Source organism: Cupressus sempervirens, chromosome 7 (genome assembly GCF_028749045.1).
Source record: "Cupressus sempervirens isolate cs-2001-9-10 chromosome 7, ASM2874904v1, whole genome shotgun sequence".
NCBI classification, from domain to species: Eukaryota; Viridiplantae; Streptophyta; class Pinopsida; order Cupressales; family Cupressaceae; genus Cupressus; species Cupressus sempervirens.
In genome coordinates, this window is record NC_143124.1 from 517,572,235 (window position 1) to 517,597,653 (window position 25,419).

General features: G+C 34.6%; 1 long non-coding RNA gene across 2 annotated transcripts; it reads right to left on the reverse strand.

Moving 5' to 3' along the window:
- Window positions 1-584: 584 nt before the first annotated feature.
- On the reverse strand, window positions 585-3,373 carry LOC149547802 (uncharacterized). 2 transcript variants are annotated; one of them, XR_016354423.1, is made up of 3 exons: window positions 3,138-3,373; window positions 2,877-2,945; window positions 585-774 (listed from the first exon to the last, which is right to left on the reverse strand). It is a non-coding gene; the product is annotated as an uncharacterized LOC149547802 (long non-coding RNA). The 2 variants fall into 2 exon arrangements; XR_016354424.1 differs by having other exon boundaries at window positions 2,877-2,942; window positions 3,138-3,356.
- Window positions 3,374-25,419: the final 22,046 nt, after the last annotated feature.

Here is a 25,419-nt window from a genome sequence, read left to right on the forward strand (position 1 = left end):
ATGAAAAGTCCTATAAACAATGATTTATTTTATGAGCGTGCACGCCCACACTTGACCGATTGGGAATGACTGCGATATAATTGAAGTAGTTGAAAAAGAAACCTATCTAAGATTAGGGTTTCCAAAATACGTGGGCTGTCTACCTCTGTGCACGTTTACAATCTATGCGGCCACATCTTTCGAGTCAAATCAGGCCTGAAATTTGATGGTGGTATTCGCTGTTAGAACTGTCAAAATTTATAATAAACAATATCACAATAATAAATATTTATCTTAAAACATAAAATGAAATGAAAGGCATTTATGTACCACACGGCTGTAAAAAATCCAGATCACCCGCAGGGGCTATGATAAAAAGGAAAAGACCAATGAAATTTCCATATAAAAACAAGCAATGGAGCAGATGCATGATAAAGTACTGATATGCCCCACAGGCAGAAGACCATCATCCTAACATGCATGAACGCCGGCCAGGTTGCAACGTTCAACCCTAAAAATATCGGTTTGAATGAGAATAGCAGATATCTCTTATGATTAAGAGAGTAAATGTAACAAGTAAGGAATTTAGAGAAATTTCAGATTGATTAACATAAAATCAGATCATATGATCTTTATATCATTGGAATAGAAAATGGCAAATTACAATGGGCTATTAAGGAATTACAGTCTCTGCCATATTTTTGGTATAATTATAATTTCTCAAAACATGTGCAGAACGCTAAAATTTGTTTCATAGAGATGGTCTTCAAATTAGGTCCTGTTTGTTGGTTTATCCTGCAAAATAACCAAGATTTAAAAGTGAAAAACGTATCATGTTGTACATGCTTAGTTTGAAGCAGATATATCAAAGCACTGTTAGGCTCCTATAAGAAATATGACGTAGAATAGTGCAATAACAGAAACGGCAGTCCAAAAAGAAGCTCAATAACGAAATAAATAGATAAAAACATGATTAGTATCACACAACCTGATTATGAAACAGGACCATTGATATCAACTGTTTAACATTAGTTTACAATTAAGAAAAACATGAACTTTTAACATGCGTTCATGCTTGATTTGGGTCACTAGATGTTGTTGATGTTGATTTTGGTCACTAGATGCTGTTGATGTTGATTTTGGTCACTATATGCTGTTAATGTTAAAGTGCGGTTAGATTAGCTGTATCCATCCATAGGCCAGAACCCTCTTGCTATATTTTTATAAAAACATTAGCTTTCAAATTAAGAAAACCAGGACTTCAAACCAAGCCCAATGTAGAAACAAATGACTAAAAATCTAAGGTAAAGCAAGAATTTATCACCAAACAGCATCCGGTGACTAAAAACCTTTCAAACAAATGCAGATAAAAATGAACCAGAAAATTCAGCTGACCATTCATTAATGAAATTGCATAACCCATCAGAGCAAGCCAAAATTTCAAACCTTTGAGAGCTCTTGAACCCTCAAAAACAGTAGCAGATCAAGGGAAATCAGAGAAAAGGCTTGCCATCCATTCATGGAGTTGCATAGACCATCAGAGTAGACCCCAATTTCAGACCTTATACAGTTCTTAAACCAAAAAACACAAAAGCAGATCAGGGGAAAACAGAGATATAGGGCATATCAGGGGAAAACAGAGAAATTTCAGACCTTATAGCCCATCAGAGTAGGCAGCAATTTCAGATCTTTCAGAGCTCTTAAACCATTAAAACAACAAAAGTAGATTGGCTCATCATCCGTCTTTAGAGATGTATAATCCATCGGAGAAGGCTGCAAATCTACACCTCTCTGAATTCTTTGACCCTTAAAAGCAAAAGGAAATATAGGGAAACCAGAGAAATGGGCTTACCGTCCATTAAATGAGTCGCATAATCCATCAGAAGAAGCCGCAATTTCACACCATTGAAAGCTCTTAAACGCTCAAAAACAGTAGCAGACCAAGGAAAACCAACAAAATTATCTTACCGTCCATTAATGGAGTTGGGTAACTCATTAAAGTAGGCTGCAATTTCAGACCTTTGAGAGCTCTGGAGCCCTTAAAAACAAAAGCACGTCATGGGAAACCAGAGAAATAGGCTTTCCATCCACCAATGGAGTTGTATAACCCATCAAAGCAGGCAGCAATTTCAAACCTTTGAGACCTCTTAAACCCCTCAAAACAAAAGCGGATCAAATGAAACCAGGAAAATTGGGTCAATGTCCACCAATGGATTTGTATAACCCATCAGAGTAGGTCACAATTTCGGATCTTTCAGGGCTCTTAAAACACTTTAAAACAGTAGCAGATCAAGGGAAACCAGAGAAATCAGCTTGCCGTCCATTGATGGATTTGCATAGCCCATCAGATTAGCCCCAATTTCAGACCTCCGACAGCTCTTAAACCCATAAAAACAAAAGCAGATCAAGAGAAACCAACAAGACAAAATTTGGCTTGAAATCCACCAATGGAGATTCATAACCCATCAGAACAAGCCAAAATTTCAGACCTTTGAGAGCTCTTAAACCCATAAAAACAAAAGCAGATCATGAGAAACCAGATAAAAATTGGCTTGAAATCCACCAATGGAGTTGCATAACCCATCAAAGTAGGCAGCAATTTCAAACCTTTGAGAGCTCCGAAACCCTTAAAAACAAAAGCAGATCAAGAGAAATCAGAAAATTTGGGTTGGCGTCCACCAATGGACTCGTATAACCCATCAGAGAACGCAGCAATTTCAGACCTTTCAGAGCTCTTGAATCCTAAAAAAGAAAAGCAGAACAGGGGAGAGCAGAGAAATTGGCTTATGATCCATCAATAGAGCTGTATAAATCATCAGAGTAGCCCGCCATTTTAGACCTTTCAGAGCCCTAAAAAACAAAAAGCAGAAAAAGGAAGACCTGAAATATGGGCTTACCATCATCCATCTAAGGAATTGTATACACCTTCAGAACAGGCTTCAAATGCAGATCTTCCAGAGCTTCTTCTGTTGTGAAAATGAACAACACAGAGAAACAAGTTACATTAACACGCTAAAGTTGCTTTCCTGTTAAAACAAAACCCTGTCTTATATAACCCCACTGCAAATGTTTTCATGCTTCTGTTTAGGATGTGATAAACGAATGAAAAGATAAAATCATAAACATAACACTCCGCACAAAACATGGAAGATTCATACTGATTTGGTCAGTAGTTGTAGTCGAAGAGTGTTTGAATTCGACAATCTTTCCTTCAACGAATTCTACACTGGAGATTTCTGGAATACTCTGCCTCAGCGCCTTTACTCCTTCCTTCTTTTCGTTGTTGTACATCCCCGCCACTTGGAAACGAGATGTCTGAGACATATTTATATACAGAACTCTCTCTGTTAAAAATGCTGCTACAAAATGCAGATGGTTTCTTCAAAAACTCATTAATAGAAATGGAGGAGCCAGGGGTTTTTTTATAGCCTGCGAGCGCCAAGGAATCTTACTACGCGAACAAAACTCGTCGCCAGCTGTAGTTTAACTCTCACTGCCACGTGCTGCAATCAGATTGGACCTGACGTGGCATTTGGCGGTCTCTTGTCCATGAAGAAACCCGGTGGGAAAGGCTTGGTCTTCATAAAATGAATCCACGGAACACGATTTCTTGGCGCTGAGTCAATGATGAAGCGTAATTTTGACCACCATTATGAATCGTTTAGCAGCAGGAATCGAGGAAGGAATCTTATTTATGTCTATAAAATCAACGAATTTAGATTACATTTATATAATCTATGAGTTCATAGAATTTGCCTCTGGTTTCTACGTTTTAGATCGCATTTGGTGATCAATCATGAAAGAAGTAACCTATAGTTTGTAAAGTTATCTTTATTCAAATGTATCATTGAAGTTGATTGACTTTTATTTTCAAAGTGAATTTTGATATTGTCCATTTATAGTTTAAAATCTATCTAAGAGACCGGACACCAGCCAATCCCAAGCGTTCCTCCATTTCCCACCTCTGTCTTTGTTGGGAAGCGTCTAAACCCTAAACCAAAAAATGTCTGGTCTTACCAAGGAGGACACTTGATTTATTTACTAAACTTCTTTTATATTTTTATTGACGTTTTAATTTAGAATTTATTCAATACCTTTTTGGTGCACAAAATTATAAATTTTTCCAGAAGTGGGGGTTTCTCAACTAAGCAATTAGTTAAAATTTTAAACAGCAAATTAACCTTGTTTTTAATGCTTTGACAAAGTCTTTAATATAATATGCCTTAATTTTCAACCCACATGATACCCCTGAATTTTTCCACCATTATCTTTTCTATCTTTTCTCTAGTTTTCATACATTTGTACAAGTTACTGTCCAGCTTAACATCCACTTCTATATCTTTAATATATTTATTTCCTCTGAACAACGATTTTGAATCAAGTAAACCTGTCCATATTCTGAAGCTTTTATTACAAGCCCAACTCCAACCAACCATTCTCTATTAATTGTGTTTTAAACTCCGGTTCTGCACAATTTGAAGAGGTAACGGCACTTAAGTGGACACGTGTATGATGAGCTGGCGGGTGCATGCCTCTCATTTTCATTGGTGTATTCTTAAGCAACTTTTGTGTCTTTATATTATTTTTTATATTTATATTTATGTAGATTTTTTTAAGATAAATATCCGAGTTTAGAAAATCTTGAAATTTTTGCATTAATAATAATTTCTTAGTTTAAAATGAAGGACATAAAAGTAATAAAACTGTCATAGCAATTCATGATAGGTACAGCGTGACAGTCAAATCCGAAGACATGGCATTAACTGGTTATTAAGGATGCTAGCGGTTTGGGTTTTTTCATTTTTCTGGGTACCTATTTTTTGAATGGTTCGTTTTTACTTAATTTTCAGCAATAAAATACCGGTAATCAATAAAATAATAAACAAAAATAAGTGTTTTAATTTAATATTTGTCATAGAAATAGACTTCCGAAACAAGTTAAGAAACATTTATGAGCGAAAAATACAATCCATTTGCGTGCCTTGTTTTGATTTGAGATGACACGGATATTCACGTGGAAAGGGAATGAATCGTTTTAGCAGCTTCCCAGATCCGTAAGGGTTTGGAAATTTAAAGGGATTTTATTCTCTGTCAACTTTAGAAAAAAATAGTACCTTTGTCTTATATAACGGGTTACTGTCACGAATTGAAAAGCTTTGACTCGTTAGTGATGATGTTATCTTTATTCCAATAAACAAAAAAAATTAAAAGAAAGGTTCTCTTAATCAGTTATATAGTTTTGGGTTTAATATTGCAAAGTCAGATATGGTAAGTATTATTTCTTTTATGGGTTTTCAACCTAGTGCATTTATTGACAAGCTAGATTTCTTCACCACTACGTCGATTCAAATTACATTGATGAAACAATTTGCGTGAAAGCTTTTTTAAATCTTGGACAATTTGAAGTAATTTAGTTCTTTTTTTTCAAGTCTCTTATTGTTTTCTATTATATATGTAATTTTTTTTCCAAGCCTTAATGTTATGTATTTTAAGTTATTAAATGGTAATTTATATTTCGACTTTTTTTTCTTGTTATAGAAGTTATTATTTTGTTTTGTCTTATAAGTAGTTATAACTAGTTTAAATATTTTATTATATGGAAATATTTTTTATGACATCTCTGGACATGTTTTATATGTATAATAAAATATAAGCTAGTACCAATTGCGTGCAACATGGAAGATATCAACTATTTTTTTATAAAGTAATATTGTATAAAGATTATGGTTAGGGTTAAGGTAAGGTTTTACATCATGGCTAGTATTATGGTTAGAGATATGATAAGGATATAGATTTTTATCATATGGTTAGTGTTATGGTTAGAGATAGGATAAAGATATAGGTTTTATTATGAGAAAAATAGGGTTTAAAGGTACCCTGAAATTCTTTACATCAAGATATTAGAAAGAGACAACATTAGGCCCAACTACAACAAAATATACAAGCAAAAAACCAAAAGTCAGCGTCCAACAACACTGACAGCCAACACAAAGCCAGTGACCCCTAACTACAACATAATAACAAAAAAGACATAACAACAATAGACTCTAGGCCAACTCTTTGAGGGTGTTGGTCACATCTTCACCTATCTCATTCATTTTATGGGAAACCTTCTTGAGATCTTCCAAATTAGTAGATTAGGAATCAACAACCAACTTCTTTTATTGGCTCTAGTCCATTTTCCAAGGTAAGCAAACTCCTAACTATGTCCTTTTTAACATAACATTAATTTCCTTGTTCTCTTGTATATTGCCCTCCATCTTGTCGATTAGTACATTCATATTATCTGTTGAAGATTGTATGATCTTCGAGCTATGCTCAAGGATCTTCCTTAGAGTGGCCTCATTCTTATCCACTGTCATAATCATAGATCCATCCTATGTTCCAAGATCCTTGTAGGAGTTGATGAAATCCAACTCCATAGCTCACCAAGATCACCTACATGCAAATAACATGTCGAAGGGAAACCGAGAAGGAAGAGGTGGAGCTTGAAAAAACCCTAAACAAACTTGAGAGATAAAATATTGCAAAAACAAGAAAAATATATTTACAATGAAAATGAGTTGTGAGATACAATGAGAGAGCTTGAATATAAAGGCCTTATGGAAGCTTGTAGAACAAGTTGGAAAGTGGTAGAAGATAAGGTTGACAACTAAGCATCCACAAAAAGGTGGAACATGTTAGAAGGGAACAAACTCCTGTGTTGTCAACAACTCATCACTACAACTATTAACTACATGCATTTACTTAAGTAAGCTTAAGTGAAAGAATAATTAATTAATAAATAATTATTTACTCTAAGACCCCCCCTTAAGTGCAACTTAGGGGAATGCTTTAAGCTCACAAAAACTAAGATGAAATGCAGAATGAGTCCTAGCAATAAGGCCATGTTAGGTACCCATGTACAATGCAAAGAAATGCAACCTTTGAAAATGAGGAAAGAGGGAAAACCTCATGGGAAAAACCCTCCCCCCAAAAAAGGTAACTTAGTGAAGGACTAAATAAGCCTCCAACTAGTGGAATGTCCCATAAAATACGAACAAAAAGTGATCATGGAGAGCATCACTAAATCATGAAGAAGTTGCAAAATTTTCCATAAAAAAGAAACTGTTGATCTGAAGAACCTCCATGGAAGAAGAAGGCATGAACTGAGCGTGTCTATATGATAGATGATCCATCTCACCGAAATGCATAGGTAGTCATCCACTGTAATCACCTAGTATATAGGATCAACCAGTGATTACATAGCTCACACTATCAAACCATCAAACCACGAAAACATTAGAGCACCAGAATAACCCCCCCTTACTACAGACGGGGTGAGATGATAGGCAACTGAGAAGGTGGGCCAATATCCTCTGCAAATAGAACCAAGAATGACGAGAGAAGGAAAGAGGTACAAACACCTATAAAGACACAGTTACACCAATGTTGCATGGTAAACCAAAAGGAAGAAGGCACAAAAGCGGCAAACAACTATCCCCCACATGGTGATTTATAAAAATAATGCAAGTACAATTATCTCAAAACAATGTTCATGAACCTGAAATGCAAGATTGGCACTTTATCTCAGTGTGTGTACATAAAAATGCTTACAAATGATGGCTACAACGATTAGAAAAGGAAAAAAGCTGATACAAAAGATAGTATAGCCCGAAACAAAAGATCCCATGCCATGAAAGTGATCATCGGACCTGGAACACCCAAGATATCCACCATAGAGCAAAAATGTCAAAAACATGATAGAAAGAGCATGGGGTAGAATCTAAGGAAAATGAGAGCATTTCTAAAAAGATGATAAAACCATCTTTCCAAAAATATAACATTTTCAAAAAATGAACATGGGACGCAAGAGATATGCATGTCGGAGTAAAAAATAGAACTTTGAACTTCAACTGCAAAAATGAGCAACTAAACTACATCAAAACCTAAAAATACCTACATCAATATCTTCGTCTCGAAACCAGATTTCTAACACTTCTTTCAGATTAGAAAAATGCCTCTATATGCTCAAGATATGGCCAAAAAAGACTATAGGTCAAAAAGGACCCTGGAGAGGTGTTAGAGGGCTAATGATGCAGTGCTGACATCATGATGATGTCAGCAATCTAATGCAAAAAATTTGATGGCCTAGGGGTGTCGCAACAAAAAAGATGCCACATGGTAGGTGGCTAAGGTGGCGAGTCATGTGGCAGGGTCCATGTGGCTAAGTGCCACCGTGGCACCCATGCCACATGTCACCCCCACAACATGTTGAGTCTACAATAAAAACCATGTAGCTAATGACTATGCAGAGAAGGAGCTTAGCTGTGGATGAGCGGCAAACATCGGCAGAGGCGGTGGAAATAGGTGCACTACTAGTGGAGAAAATAGGGACTTTGTCGCGCAGGGTGAGGCGATGGCCGGGTGACACGAGGGCGGCACAGCCTATCCCAGGCGGAGCATGGGTGGCCCTGTGGTGGCCTTTGGGTGGTGCCGCAGTGGTGCATTGAAATTATTATTTTTTAATTTATTTTTGATTGTACAGCGTGCACGACAGGGCCTACAACCAAAAAAAAATTGCCTCTTGGAGCTCTATCACCAAAATCAAAAAATTTTATATGAATCCTAACTGCAAATGGCCTTCTAAACCAATGGCAGCATCCGTTTAGGCTCGAAGTGCTCCAAAAAAATGCTCTTCCCCTAGATTGAAGAAAGATGCACAAACAAACTAGGGTTTGTGTCTTCAAATCACAACTTCAAAAATCTTTCAACCAAGAAGTAGTAGGGAGGCTTTGATACCATGTAGGAGTTGATGAAATCCAACTCCGTAGCTCACCAAGATCACCTACATGCAAATAACCTATCAAAGGGAAACCAAGAAGGAAGAGGTGGAGCTTGGAAAATCCCTAAATGGACTTGAGAGAGAAAATATTGCAAAAACAAGAAAACAATATTTACAATGAAAATGAGTTGTGAGAAGAGCCCAAATATAAAGGCCTTATGGAAGCTTGTAAAACAAGTTGGAAAGTTTTAGAAGATAAGGTTGACAACTAAGCATCCACAAAAAGGTGGAACATGCTAGAAGGGAACAAACTCTCATGCTATTAACAACTCATCATTACAACTATTAACTACATGCATTTACCTAAGTAAGCTTAAGTAAAAGAATAAATACTTAATAAATAATTATTTACTCTAACAATCCTTTGGTCATCTGATCAATGATCTAAATTAGGAATGTTGATTACAATACTTGGTGTAGAACCTGCGATATTGTGACTTAATTGAAAGAAACTAAAATGCAACAGTAGATGTTTTTGTAATCTAAAAAAGTGATCCATTCATTTCAAAAATAGATTGTATACAAGTTTGATGGATCCCAAGGGTCACCAATATCCCTTGGAAAACAAAACAAAATGTCCACAAGCTAATTAATTACAAAATAAGCTCTAGCAACTATGAAAACTACAAAAATCTATATTAAAAATTACGTCTACTTTTAGAAGTCATAACCTTCTACTCATAGCTCGAAATCATGAACCATTAGAATTTATGGAAAGATCTTCTAAAGTTCTACATTTAGTGACGAAATTTTTAGGCATAGCTACAATTTCTTGACTTCGTTGAAGCCTAGAAATGCCCCAAAGGCCTCTGAAAATTCAAAATACTAGAACATAGAAAATACTAAAAACATAAATTTTGGTATTTCCCCATTTTTTCTTATTAAGACATCCTCAGGATCTTCCTAGATTATGTTTTGATCAATCAACCTCCATAGAGTTTATGACAACTTTGTCTCCTCCTCATTTCTTAAGGAATCCATGGCCTGAGCTCCTCCTTGCACATCAAAATTTTGTTGTGTTTCCTCAACTTTGGTCAAGAGTGCCTAGCAATTAAGATTAATGTTTTTAATTTCATGAAAATCCCATCTATTCAGATGGAAAAAAATTAATAGAGAGAGATTCCATTCTCTGAAGGACCCCAACTAATGGTTCCTTCTTATATTGGAACTCAACATACTAGAGATCCTCTGAAATTACTCTCAACCTACACCTATGCTCCTCCTCCCCACTTGATTGAGGAGGGGAAATATAAACGTCATCGGTAACATTGATTCATGCATTAGGGGAATCTTTGCATTGGCCTCATATTCACTTTGTGGACTACCTACATGACCCTTGGGAAGGAAACCAACTACAAGCCTTAGACATCAGTCTTGGCAATTGAAGGAGTCCCAATGGAAATTTCTTAAGGAACAACATAAGTATGTTTCAACTTGTTACTCTCACTAGACTTATTCCCTACAACTTCCTTCCTAAACACCTTACCCAACTCTTAAAAAGGGCCAACAATAGGGGACCCTCTATTATTTGGAGATACCTAATCATTATTGTTGTCTTTGTGTGATCACCTTCTTCATAGACTATTTTTTTTGAAGGGGGTTTCTTTTTGGTAGAATATTTCTTATTAGAAGAAACATCCTCATCACTATCTTTAGTGCATGATCTCCTTCGTGGCAACTAGGGACATTAGAGAATCATCCATGACATCTAAAAGTATGACTAATAAACCCAAAAAGTAGTTAAGAGACTCATTTTACTTGAACATGTTGCACTACAATGGTACAATACTTCACATAATAAGGAGACGATGTTTCTTGACTAGACAATATTCCATATGTTATCATACAAATCAAAGGTAGCATGTGTAAGATATACTATATGATAAGAAAATAATACTTTGGAGAAGTCATAACTATCATACAATATTTCACATAGCTACAAAATGACACTCTAGCCTATTGAACAATTTTTTGCAAAAAATGCTTAAAACATGAAAAAATCAATAAAAAGAGGTCAAATCATTCAAAAGTTTTAGTTACTTTCTAGAATAAAATAGCGATAAGGTTGACTGTGTACCCAACTGAACTCAAATCAATGTTGATCGGCACAAACTCACATGTCTGCCATCAAAAAGTTCTCTATTCAATCTAGATTCATAAAAGAAAAATGCACAAATGAATTTAAAATGACCTATTTGGCCCCTTATATGACATTTTGACCTTATTCATCAAAGTCTCAAATTTCAGTGAAAATTGCACCATAACCTAATCTTGACATCTTAGATTCTTTTTTTAAGGATCAAAATCAAAGTCCAACTTCATCTTGTTTGTCAAAATTATGATTTAATTTATTTTCTTCTATGTTTAGTTGACTGACCCTTTTGAGGCTAATCTTTCAAATCTTTTGAGGTAATTACTCTTTCATCATCTCTTCATCATTTCTACCTCTTCATCATCATTTCATCACCTTTCTTCTTTTGATTGACCTAATTCTCATGGTTCATCATTTCCGTCAAACTGGGACACATTCTCAATACTTGGTAGTAGAACTTGGTTCTATATTCTTTGAATTTATTATTTGTCATCATAGACCTTATCTTATCTTAGTTTGATAAAATATATGCCATTTCTACATCTCCTTGACATCATTTTGATTTTAATCTCAAGGGGGCAAGAATAATCTATCTATAAATTGATTCTTCTATCTATTTACTTTTTGCTTCACTTGGGACAATTTCTTGGTCTAATCTATTCACTCTTAGGTATATCAATTCTAATCATATCTTATCAATTCTTCTATTTTCTTATCTATCTTTCTAGCTTTTCCAATCCTTATTCTATCAGGTTTGAGATTAGTTATCTCTTTGTGCTTCATTGGATCAAGTTCAAAGTCAAATCTTTTATCTTGACATCATCATTCTTTGACTTAATGTGTTCCTAGATCACTCACACCTTAGTCAAAGAGGGGAAAGTGTAATCACTAGCAAATGTTCTAGCAAACTATAAGCCTCATTTTCAACATTTTTTTAATCTCTATGCTAGACTTTAACTTATGCTTGATTTAATCTATATACTTATTCAATCATTTATCTTTGATCAAATCATCATTTTATTGTTTATTCGATTATAACCTATACTTTTACCACCTTATCTTAAGTCTTTTTTTAATTACAAGAACACACAATTAAATAAATCCCCTTTATCCTATGTGTGCACATGAATTTTTTTTTTCCTAATTTAAAAATAAAAGAAAAAGACTTTTTCCTACACTTTGAATGCATATTTTCCAAGGTGTGTGGAATCTCGTTTTCCTCTCTCCTCCATACATCTTTTTCCTCTTAACCACATCCATTGATTTTGCCTCTTGAAAATCTTTTGTACCAAAGTCAAAATGAGGATATTTCTTAACCAAATATTTTCCCTCTTAATCTCTCACTGTCCATTGCTCTTTAAAAGGAGGCTCCCCACTCTCTCATATATTTTTTTCATGCTATTTTTATGCTATCATTTTTTTTACTTTCATTCTTGAACACTTGAGCACTCACTTGCACTTTGTTTACTTATATACTACTTTCCTTTACATGCATCTTAGATTAACATTTCCTTTATTGCAATTGGCTTAGATTACAGAGTTTGATTAAGAGGACAGTTTGATTAAGAGGTATTCTAATCTTGATCTTCTTAGATTAGATTTACTTTCCTTGTTCTTGAATTTTATCTTAGCTTAGTTTTGCACTCTCATTATAGCTTGTATTTACATTTGCATACTATCACTTGAAGTTCTTGGATACTAGCATTCGTGCTCTTATCTTTGAATCTTCCATTCTATGGTACACCTTGCAAGGGTCTCCTTTTGAGGTTCATTTTAGAGCCACATTCATATTCACTTAGATTATTATACATCATTTTTAGAAAGTTATAAGCCACCTTTTGAGACTCCCTCTCCATGGGTTCTCTCAAGTATAATAGTTTATAGAAGTGTGTCACATTTTTGACATACAAGAAGCACATCACAAATATGAATACACATTATAAGGCTAAGGAAGATTAGAAAAGGAGGTATAAGGAATTTTAGGTTGGGGGTAATTCATAGTTCATTTTTTGAAGAATATATTTCTAGTTGGTACATATAAGAAGTTCAAGAAATTCCTATGAAGTATAGTTTCCCATTGAACTAAATATTTCACCAGCATTTAAAATTTCAAATTTAGTAGAGTACTATGAAAGAGGCCATGAGGATGAGGTCATAGAAGTGTAATGGAGTATGCTGAAAACTACGTCATCTACAAAGGATATTCAGGAGATATTAGACACTCGTGTTGGAAAAAGTACAAGGAATAGAACATATGAAGGATAGTTTGTCAAATGTAAAGGAAGACTTGTAGAAGATTCATCATGGCTAGCAAGGGATGAATTTACTCATTAGGGTTTTCCTCTAAACATTTGAGATGTCATAGGGCCACTTCTCAAATTACCCTAGGTCTTTGATGTAGGAGCATCCTAGGTGTAAGCAAAATCTTGCATGACCCAAAAATATTTATTTTTGTCTTTTTAATAAAGGGTGTCTATGTGTAGAGTTGTTATTTATGGCAGCTTAGTATTTCTAGTAAGTTGATCATGTGACCTTAGAATGTTTTAATTTCACATGAGGAGGTTAACCTTAGATATATCATCATGTCAGATGAGTTTCATTGTCATATGCCATGTATTTGTGAAGTTACTGTAGAAATTTTATATGAATTTTTGGTATTAAAAATTCTAGCTCATTTTTGAAGGCCTTAGAGGCTCTGAAATAAGGTGAAACCTTGGTTAATGAACGCTTGCACCATCAACCATTGTAGAATAGTTGAATAGGAGTTATTTCTAGAAATGGGTTATAATAGCCAATCAGGTCAACAATGTATAAGTTAGGGTCTCTAGAAGTCAAGCTACCATAAAGTCATGAAAATATATATTTGTAATTTTTTTGATAAAAAACCATGTAATAAAGTAATATAATTTTAGGTTTGATCGGCCTAAAGAGTTAGGGCTAAGTGTCTAGAACCTTCTAAGGAAGTGGAAATGCTTATATAAGGAAAGATTGTAGATTGTTTGGGGTAGTTTTGGGTGGTTGTTCGCAACTTTTTTTCTTGAATATTGTAAGGACGGTGTCCATGTTGTTTGCATATTGTATTTCTAAATTCTGTAATTTCACACTTTTGGAGATAACAAGAAGACCATTTTCTGCTCTTGCATATTGTTGTTTTTTCTCTATTTATATTATGTTTTTGTGATATTAAAGGGACCACTCTTCATCACATGCCTAGTTAATCATGAAAACCAACTATCAATCCAATATATAAAAACTCAATAGAGAAGACAATTTTCATCTATTATGTTTTTCTTTTATGAGAGGAAAACACTTATTAGTGTGACCTCTAGTCAAAGAGTATTCACTAGGTGGCTAGGCCTATTAGAAAATTTCTAGCTATAAGTGTTTTTGAGAGTCTAACTTGTTTTCATTATTCTTGGGCCAATTCTAACTCGTATATTTATGATCTCAACATGACCTATAGACCTTTCAAGTGCTTAATTTTCTATACCCTTCCATTATTTTCAAATTTGTCATTATCTCTTTCACTTTTACATTTATCTATTATTTGATCATTAATGTGATAAGTGTTAGCCCTAACCAATGATTTAACTAAGAATGCCATGAATATATGTAAAAGAGTCATATCATTTTTAATGTTTTCATTGATGCCAATTCTTAGTTGATTAGACATTATGCTAATTTAGTAGAGTGCCATAAAAATGATGAAGAGGATTTGAAGAAAAATTATTGATGACCAAGTTGATGAGTATGGTATTCAATGAGCACTTTAATGAGTTAGATAGTGATAATGTAATGTTGGTTTGAGTGTTTTATAGTCACGTAATCTTGTAATGAAATGAGCTATACAAGCTACACTGAGTGACAAGGTGAAAGAAGGAAGATTGTATTCATTGAGTGACTATACTTGTCACCAAGTGATCGACAAAGCAAGTTAAAAGGTTAGTGTTAACTAAGTAATCATGTGTTAACCTAGTGATGTATTTCCTAGGTGAAATTTTATGTTCGCTGAGTAAAAGCTAGAAGAATTTTTTTATAAAGATGGAATCTCAGGCCAACTTTTGGTGAAAATAAAGAATGTTTGATAAGTTCAAAGGCATGAGTCAAAGTTTGTTACAAGATCCATGGTTGAAAAAATAAAAATGAAGATCTAATGATGGAGATTGAAGAAGGATAAGGACGAGTGCAAAGTTTTATTAAATTTCTATTTTCTAAGTGAGTAAGTACAATGAAAATGAGATTGATGATTATGTTTGATCGATAAAACATGGAAGAATATAGAAGTAGAGAGACTACTATTTAAGGAGGAGTTGGAACAAGTTTTTGATTGCTGATCAATATTATTAAGTTGGTGATTTGTACAAAGTTTTTGAAGATAAAAGAAGCAAGGAGAATCAAGCTGAAAGAAAGTCAAAGAAGAGTTAAGTTCAAAGTAAATGAGTGAAGGTGTGAATCAGCCAGTAAGAGATCAGAGAAGAGAGAGACTACTTGAAAAATAGAGATCTGAACAAGCAAGGTACTAAACCTAGCAAATTATTTAAATTGTTACTTTCTTACTATGATGAAAAATATTTTAATCGAATGGACCTAACAAGTCTATGAAATCTTATATGGTAACATTGATTAGTGGTGTTTATAAGTTTAGAGAAGGCCACTCTTTAAACAAGATTAAGGAGTGATAAGATCTAGATTATATTTTAGGAAATCCTCTAACTAGATCACATTAACAATGGGTATGTAAACATTAACAAGGTTGGCTCTTAGTAGAGCTCACTTCAAAAGAGTTTTTGGGTTACCAGTCCTGGGTGGTTTTTCCCTTTGCAAGATTTCCACGTTAAAAATCTAGGTGTCAAATATGTGATTGTTGTTATGTTGCAAGTTAATTTTCATGATATTTACTTTTAACTACAATTTGGTAGCAACTAGATAATAGTAAAGTTATATTTTTGATATCTAGTAAAGTAATGAACAAAGAGTTAACTATTTGGAGTAAATTAATTGTAAGATTTAATTGTGAAGTTGAACGAGATCACCTAGTGATTGCTTTTGATGCATATGAAATTTTTTTGGTATTGAAAGGTTTGAAGAGATTGTAGGATAATTGATTATAATTGATTCACTCCCCTCCCCCTCTTAGTTATCTAAGAATTGGTATTAGATCTCAATTTAGTTTCTTACCATTGTACTTGATTATAATTATTTGGTATTAGAATTGAGTATAATTATTACTTTCTTACCATTGTAGAAGCCAAATATCTTAATCGAGTGGACCTAACAAGTCTATCAAATCCTATATGGTAACATTGATTAGTGGTGTTTATAAGTTCTTTAGAGAAGGCCATTCTTTAGATAGGATCAAGGAGTGATAAGGTCTAGATGATCTTTTAGAAAAAATCCTCTAACTAGATCACATTAACAATAGGTATGTAAACCTTTAACAAGGTTGGATCCTAGTACAACTCACTTCAAAAGAGTGAAATTTTTGGGTTTCCAGTCCCAGGTGTTGGAAATATAATAGGGAAGTAAACTCTGAGAGGGGGGGTGAATCAACACTTAGAACTTTCAACCTCTAAAACAATTCACCACACATCCATCTCAAAATCTATGCATATAAATTGAAATACCAAATTAAACATATACATCCATAGCATGAAAGTAAAATATTCAACACATGTATGACACAAGATATTTGGTTACCCAAAAACCCTCCAAGGAGAAGATAAAACTGGGGTGGGGATGACACCCAAAAATCTTCACTGCTGCAGTAATAGTGTATCCAATGAAGGTTACAATGGCTGACCATGAAACATGATCTACCCTATGAAAGGTCTACCCTATTAAAGGCTTAAAAGATTTTAGATCTTACCTTGTCAAAGGATTTAAACAACCTACTAAAAGTGTGCCTGGTAAACGGACTTTAACTTACAATAAAGTAAGCACCTTGTTAAAGTATTTATGATAGCCTGTCAAGACTAAGAGATTTAACTGATTCAGCTATTAAAATGTCTCAACAATGATCCTTCAGTTAGCACTCTGTTGCTTGATGTTAGATTACCTCTATAATGATGTGTACTTGATCCTTTCTAATCATATGTATATGTATTGTCCTCTAATTCTTTTCCTTTGTTCTCCTTTAACTGATTCTACAATGTAACTCAATTCATAACACCTTAATCACTATGAATGCTTTGTTTGCTTATACAAACTCTATTCAATTCTCCTTAAACATTCCTTAGAAATTTTAGGGTTTATCTTCCTTAATAAGACTTAGGTGACTTAGGGTTAGGTATGAATCAACGGTAGTGATTCACCCATATTGCCCCTTAAACCTTCCCTTTTTATGATTGGATGCATGCAATGCATAGAGATTCATAATTAATATTTTTCCTTATCATCAAAGATCGTAAAACAATTCTTAGGTCAGCCCAAAAATGGTTTACATAGAAGTTTCTACCATTACAAGCATCTATGTCAAAAATGTGTAACTTGGCACTTGAAGTCCTTGATGCTTGGCATAGACTACAACTTCAATGTTGTAACTCTACCTCTAAATTACTCAACATCCACTGATCACTGGACATCTGAATATCTCGGCACATACCATGTGCTCGAAACTTGAGTGACTTGGCACTTACTAGTTACTCGGCTCACACTAAATATCTATCGCTCGACATATACTATCTAACAACTTATGCTCAACATGTATTACTTGTTCGACATGAACTAAGTAAATGACTTAAGTATATTGTCATTCATATGTCAAAACCAATATGAGATTAACAATCTCCCCCTTTGACATGAGTGGAAAAATACTTGATCAAGTGTAAATAACCTTTATCCTTTCAAGCATAACTTTAGATAATATCAATACAAAATTTCAAAAAATTCAAAATTTTACAAAAGCTTATGACTCATCAGTCATACCTCAAAATTCAATAACTCCCCTTGAGTTGATTGTGTTCTTTTGTATCCTCATGTTGAGTAGGTTTCTCTGTACTAATCTATTTCTATCATCTCCCTCAAAAATATTATCTCCCCCATGCCTCTTATTTCTCCCACACCTTATTTCTCCTCTATTTTGACACTGATGTCAAAGGGTTATACACTTAGAGTGTGTTTGTCCAAAAATGATTTGTAGATCTCAAGCATGATTTTCAATGTTGCATCCCAATTATCACAAGCTACCTCCAATTATTTGATCTAGATGGCTACCTTAGTATGATGTAGGAGCATCCTAGGCTACCTTGTTATCCTACTCACTTTTGTTCATTTTGCTAGTTGCTGTCGAGTTCCCTTTGTTTCCAAGTTCCTTTGGTTGTTGAGTTCCTTTGCTGCTGAGTTTTTTGGTTGCCAAGTTCCTTTGCTACTAAGTTTCTTTGGTTGCCAAGTGATCCTTGGGTGCTGAGTGATTCCTTTGGATGTCAAGCTTGTATAGATGTTGAGTGCCAATTTTTGTGAAGTCTTCATTTGCAGAGTTATCTGTGTCTAGTTCTAGTTTGGGTTGACTTCACTTGCATTTAATTTTGGTATAAATAGTTAATATATATTATGGGCGGACTTGTCGACTTCCTTGTTCTAGAATCTTCTGTAAAGCATTTTGGCTAGTATTTAAAGAGGTCTAGGATTGAGTTTTAGGGGTCAGTCAGTAGGGAGTAAAGGAGGAGATCGAGAAAGAGAGGCTTATGTGCTAAGAATGTGAACTTGAAGTGGATAATGAATCTTCAATTAAATGTATTTGTAGTTGGTCATAACCTAGAAGGCCTTACAGTTGAGCATGTATGTTGATATTTTAATGAATCAATAAAGTATTTGTTCTTCTTCCCTTCGGTGGTTGTCCTTTGTGTTATGTTTCCGCTATGTTAACTCTCGTAGGGTTTTTTGGATAGTTGGGTGAGCCTTTGGCCCTAGTTATTTAGCCCTTGACTACGTTAGGTAGTATAAGAGCCTAAGGTTCGTCCTTATGAAGATTGGATCATGTAGAACCCTGATTTGGATTTAGTTGTATGGTGGTAGATCTATAGATTTGACCTATAACTTGTAGAGGGTTATGATCTTGCAGGTACCTAATTTGTGAAGATGGTTTGAGGTAAAGGAAATATTGATAATGCTATCTTGGATACTTTGAGATAGATTACAGCTAGATTAGGTGTTGTGGAGACAGGCCAGAGGAGAGGAGCACATCTTGATGATGTAAGTGATGATGAAGCAGTAGCACCAAACCCTAATAAAAAATCTCAAGAAGACCAAGATGAAGCTAAATTGTTGAGAGTATTGTCTAGAGTGAATTCAAAACCTGTTGTGGAAGTTGTTCCTTATGATGGGAGATTGGACACGAATGCTGTATTGGATTGGATCTCTAATATGGGGAAGTTATTTGAGTATGAAAACACTCCTGATAATAGAAAGGTGAAGATTGCAGTCACTAGGTTGAAAGGTCATGCTTCGCTATGGTGGGAGCATTTGCAAACTGATAGAAAAATGAGAGGAAAGGAAAAGATAAGGACTTGGGTGAAGATGGTGAGAAAGGTAAAGAACAAATTCCTTCCTACTAATTACCAAGTTATCTTGCTAAAAAAATTTGAGACAAAAGGACATGACTGTGAAAGAGTATACCGAGGAATTCTATAGATTGGACATCAGATCTGGACATGTGGATGATGATGTTGAGAAAATTGTAAGGTACATAAATGGATTGAGATCTGGAATTCAAGATGAAATAAGTTTTGTGAAGTTGGAAAGTGAAGAAGCATATCAATATGCCTTGAAAGTTGAGGAGATCTTAGCAATGAAGCATGAATAAAGACAAAGAGGTAGAGGTGGTAGATTCTAGAGAGGCTGAGGTAGATCTTATGGTGAAGGTGGAAAATCTGAAAGTTTTGTGCAGGATAAAGGAAAATCTAAGTGGAAGGATGATGACAAAGGTAAGACTGAATGCAAAAGTGGTAATTATTACCAAGGAGGTACTAATTCTTATCGAGGAAGAGGTAATTCTTATTCTAGAGGTGGTTTTCATGGTAATTGTTTTAGATGTGGTAAAGAGGGACATAAATCTTTTGAATATAGATCCCCTAAAAGTGGACAAGGTAATAAAAATGTTCTGATTCAAGGATATGATGAGGGTTCACCAAGTGGACCTAAGGCTGGAGAAAATTTGATGGTGAGAAGAACCTTATGTAATAAGGGAATTGATGAGGAACTTGTTTTATGGAGAATTCTTTTCAAGACAAGATGTAAGATGGCTGGAAAATGTTGCAAAGTGATCATTGATAGTGGAAGTTCTACAAATTTGGCATCAGAAGAGTTGGTTACAAAGTTGCAATTACAGAGGCTAAAGCATCCAAAACCCTATCATGTTTCATGGATCAAAGATGAGCATAAGATATTGGTAAGTGAGCAATGCCTTGTGAAGTTCAAAATTGGACATTACTTTGATGAAGTTTTGTGTGATATTATGCCTATGGATGGTTGTCATATTCTATTGGGTAGACCTTGGCAATATGATAGATATGTTGTACATGATGAAAGATTGAATCAATATACTCTTTGAGTGAATGGGAAGAAACAAATATTGTTGCCTTTGATTGAAAGTCTAGATGAAGTTAATTGTATTATTGTGAAAAATTTCATGGTGAATGGAAAACAATTTGAAAAGGAAATGAAAAAGAATCAAGTTTGTTTTGCTATATTTTTGAGAAGACCAAGTTGTGTGAATAGTAATCAAATACCAAAAAATAGTGATAGCCGAGTACTAGTAGAAATTACAAAATTGCTAAATGAGTATAAGGATATTGTTGTTGAGGATATTCTTGATGGTTTACCACCAATGAGAAGTATAAGTCATTGTATGGATCTAATTCTTGGAGCTATTTTTCCAAAAAAAGCACCATATAGATTGACACCTACAGAGAATGAAGAACTTAATAGACAAGTGCATGAATTATTGGAGAAAGGTTTGATCAGAGAAAGTTTAAGTCCATGTGTTGTACCTACTATATTAGCCCTTAAAGAGAATGGAAAATGGAGAATGTGTACTAATTCTAGAGCTATTAACAAGATAACATTGAAATATAGGTTTCCTATACTGAGAATGGATGACATAATGGATTGTTTGAGTGGAGAAAAGTATTTTACCAAGATTGATTTGAAGAGTGGCTATCATCATATCAGTATTAGAGAAGGTGATGAATGGAAGACTGCTTTCAAGACAAAAGATGGTTTGTATGAATGGTTCGTTATGCCTTTTGGTTTGACTAATGCATCATGTATTTTCATGAGGTTGATGAATGAAGTTTTGAAAAGATTTTTGGCTAAGTTTGTGATTGTTTATTTGGATGACATTTTGATATTCAGTAAGACTAAGGAAGAAAATACTGAGCATATTAGACAAGTATTGCAAAGGTTGAAAGAAGAAAAGTTGTTGGTTAATTTGAAAAATTGTTCTTTTATGCAAGAGGAGATTGTGTATTTGGGATTTGTGATTTCAGCTAATGGATTGAAGATGGATCCTAAGAAGGTTAAAGAAATTTTGGAATGGCCTACACCCAAGAATGTGGATGAGGTAAGATCATTTCATGGTTTGGCTATTTTTTACAGAAAGTTTATAAAGAATTTTAGTGTTGCTTGTAATGTTATGACTGAAACAATGAGGGGAGATAAAAAGGAATTCAAGTGGACACATGGAGCTAATAAGAGTTCTGAGACTTTGAAACAAAAGGTTGTTGAATTGCTTGTATTAGCTTTGCCTAATTTCAACAAAGTATTTCAAGTTGAATGTAATGCAAGTGGTAATGCAATAGGAGCTGTATTAAGTCAAGAAGGTAAGCCTATTGCTTTCTTTAGTGAAAAGTTGAATGATGCTAAAATGAAGTATTATGTGTATGATCAAGAGTTTTATGCTATTGTTTAAGCATTGAAGAAGTGGAGACACTATTTTATTCCTAAGGAGTTTATGTTGTATACTGATCATAAAGCTTTACAATACTTGGGAAGTCAACATAAATTGAATCAGAGACATATGAAGTGGGTTGAGTACTTGTAGAGTTTCACATTTTTTATCAAGCATAAGAGTGGAGTTACTAATAGAGTTGCAGATGTATTGAGTAGAAGACGCTCTTTGTTGACTGAAATGAAGGTTGAAGTTCTTGGTTTTGATGAAATGAAAGAGTTGTGTGATGTTGATCTTGATTTTTTTGAGGCATGGAGAGAGTGCAGAGCACCAAATCTAATACATCACATAAGTAAGTATGATGAGTATTTCATTCAAGAAGGTATGTTCTCTAAAGGTATTCAGCTATATATTCCTAGAAGTTCTATGAGGTTGAATTTGATTAAGGAAAATCATAGTGGTGGATTGGCTAGATATTTTGGAATTGATAAGACATTGAGTTTGCTAAAAGAAAAGTATTATTGGCCACAAATGTATAAGGATGGTTAGAAATTTGTAAAGAGTTGCGGAGTTGTCAAGTTGCAAAAGGAGTAAGTCAAAATACTAGTTTGTATACACCTATTACTGTTCTTGAAAAACCTTGCAGTGACATTAGTATGGATTTTGTTCTTGGATTACCTAAGATAGTGAAGGGGTATGATTTCATATTTGTTGTAGTGGACATATTTTCTAAGATGGTTCATTTCATACCATGTAAGAAGATATTAGATGTAGAGCATGTTGCTAAACTTTCCTTTAAAGAGATTGTGAGATTGCATGGATTACCAAGAAGTATTATTTCTGACAGAGATAGTAAGTTTGTTGGTTATTTTTGGAAGACTTTATGGAAGAAGATGGGTACTAAGTTGAAGTTTAGTTCTACATTTCATCCATAGACTGATGGATAGATAGAGGCTGTGAATAGAAGCTTGGGTAATTTGCTGAGACGTTTAGTTGGAGATAAGCCAAGTAATTGGGAAGTAGTGTTGGTACAAGCTGAGTTTGCATATAACAATTATGTGAATAGGAGTACAGGGAAAACACCTTTTGAGATTGTTACTAGAATGCATTCTAGAGGTATATTAGATTTGAGAGATGTTGTTGGTGAAGAAAAGAGAAGCATTGGAGGAGAAGAATTTGTTGATTTTATGGAGTTTTTGCATAAGGAAGTGAATTTGAGATTGGAAAAAAGTAATCAAAAGTATAAGGAGAATCCTGATAAGTCTAGAAGACATCATGATTTTGAAGTTGATGATTAGGTGATGGTTCATTTAAAGAAAGGAAGATTTCCTGTTGGAACATACAGTGAGCTGAAGATGAAAAAATTTGGACCTTGTAAGATCTTGAAGAAGTTTGACAGTGGTAATGCTTATGAACTTGAGTTACTTGAGGACATGGATATATCTCCTATTGCTGATTTGTATAAGTATCATGAGTTAGATGATGAAGTTGTTGTATCAGAAGACTATCTTAAGAAGTAGATTGAAGAAGTTGAACAGATATTGGGTCAGAGAATTGGCAAGAGCACAAGAGAAAAATATTACTATGAATATTTGGTAAAGTGGAAGAACAGGCCTATTGAAGATGCTTCATGGATTTCTCAATCTGAGCTAGATCCAACTCAGATTGTGACATCTTAATGATTCAAGAGAATCATTTCTTTTAACCTTGGTTGTCTGATGCAAGAGCATCCTGGGTTGCCTTGGCATCCTGCTCACTTTTGTTCATTCTGCCAGTTGCTGTTGAGTTCCTTTGGTTGCCAAGTTCCTTTAGTTGCTAAGTTCCTTTGCTGCTAAGTTCCTTTGGTTGTCGAATTCCTTTGGTTGCTGAGTTCCTTTACTATGGAGTTCTTTTGGTTGTTGAGTTCCTTTGGTTGCCGAGTTCCTTTGGTTTCCAAGTGATCCTTGGATGCCGAGTGATTCTTTTAGATGTTGAGCTTGTATAGATGTTGAGTGCTAGTTTTTGTGAAATCTTCATTTGCTAAGTTATCTATGTCTGGTTCCAGTTTGGGCTGACTTTGCTTGCATTTAATTTTGGTATAGGTAGTTAATATCTTTTATGGGTCAAATTATGGCTTTCCTTATTCTATAATCTTCTGTAATCCATTTTGGCTAGTATTTAAAGAGGTCTAGGATTGAGTTTTAGGGGTTAGTTAGTAGGGAGTAAAGGAGGAGATCAAGAAAGAGAGGCTTGTGTCCTAAGAATGTGAACTTGAAGTGGATCATGAATCTGCAATTGAATGTATTTGTAATTGGTCATAACCTAGAAGGCCTTATAGCTAGGCATGTATGCTGATATTTTCATGAATCAATAAAGCATTTGTTCTTCTTCCCTTTGGTGGTTGTCCTTTGTGTTGTGTTTCCACTGTGTTAACTCTTGCAGGGTGGTTTGGATAGCTAGGTGAGCCTTTGGCCCTAGTTATTTAGCCCTTGCCTACGTCATGGTAGCAAGGTGAACTAAGCCTTCATGAGTTGAAAGATGTGGATATTTCTTCATGAGTGTTTCAACAAAGGCTAGTTCCTTTGCAATATCTCCATATGTGGAAACAAAATGGACTAGATGCTTATTAGTTTAGCCTTGATGTTTGCTTCATCTGTATATAGCACTACTAACAAAATTTGGGAGTTGAGGAGATTTTTGAAATGCTTCTCACTTTATGCTAGAGATTTTGGCAGAGTTATACTAGATGTCTATATATGACTCTCCAAACTCAGAATATGACTCCTTATTCCTTATGTGAAGAGTATGGGATTACACAATTTGGTGTACAAAGAGAAGATGTTCTCCAGTACATTCTTCACACTATCTATTTTGGTTGCTAACTCAAGTTGTGATAGTACAATAGCACTTGATATCTTTTCATCAACCTTATGTTGGAACTCTCTCAAACCGTTCAAGTAATTTTACATTTGAATCTAGGTCTATGTCATTTAGCTTCTCCACTAAGTTGGTTAAGTGTTCAATTATTGGCTTGTTTTCCTCTGGAGCCAATAGACTGAATGCATGAATAAAAATGTCCTTGATATCTATCAAGACTTGCTTCTACCTATGCTCCTATCTGAATAGTTCTTGTTTCTTCTTCTTTGCTAGAACATCCTTTAGTATGCCCATCTTCTTAATGGTGATAGTTGCATAATCAAACTTAGGAAACTTAATCACTTCATCCAAGTTCACATTACTGAATGATGTGACTTCATCTATTAGCTTCTATACTTAGCCTATGAAGAGCATGATTAGGAGGAGTAGTAGTTTCTAGTAAAGTTACCAATGTTTGTATTGCTAATTGCTCCTCAGGTTTGGTAGTCATACCTAGCTCTTCGGTCTTTTCATTTTCCTTCTCTACATTCATAGATGCACTTTGCTCTTGTGTTGTAGGTGTAGGAGTATCTACCTGACATGTTTGAACTTGTGTTCCTTTAGTCTTCTTTGTTTCATTTTTTTGCTCTCTAATTATCTCACCCTTGTCATGTTCACTTTCCTTTATAGTGACTGAGATTGGAGTACTTTGTGCCAATGTATTAATGGTAGAAGTAGTTGGCTCCTTCCTTTGATATACCACAAGGGGTAATGTAGGTTGTATCATGGAAAATTGAGGAGGGG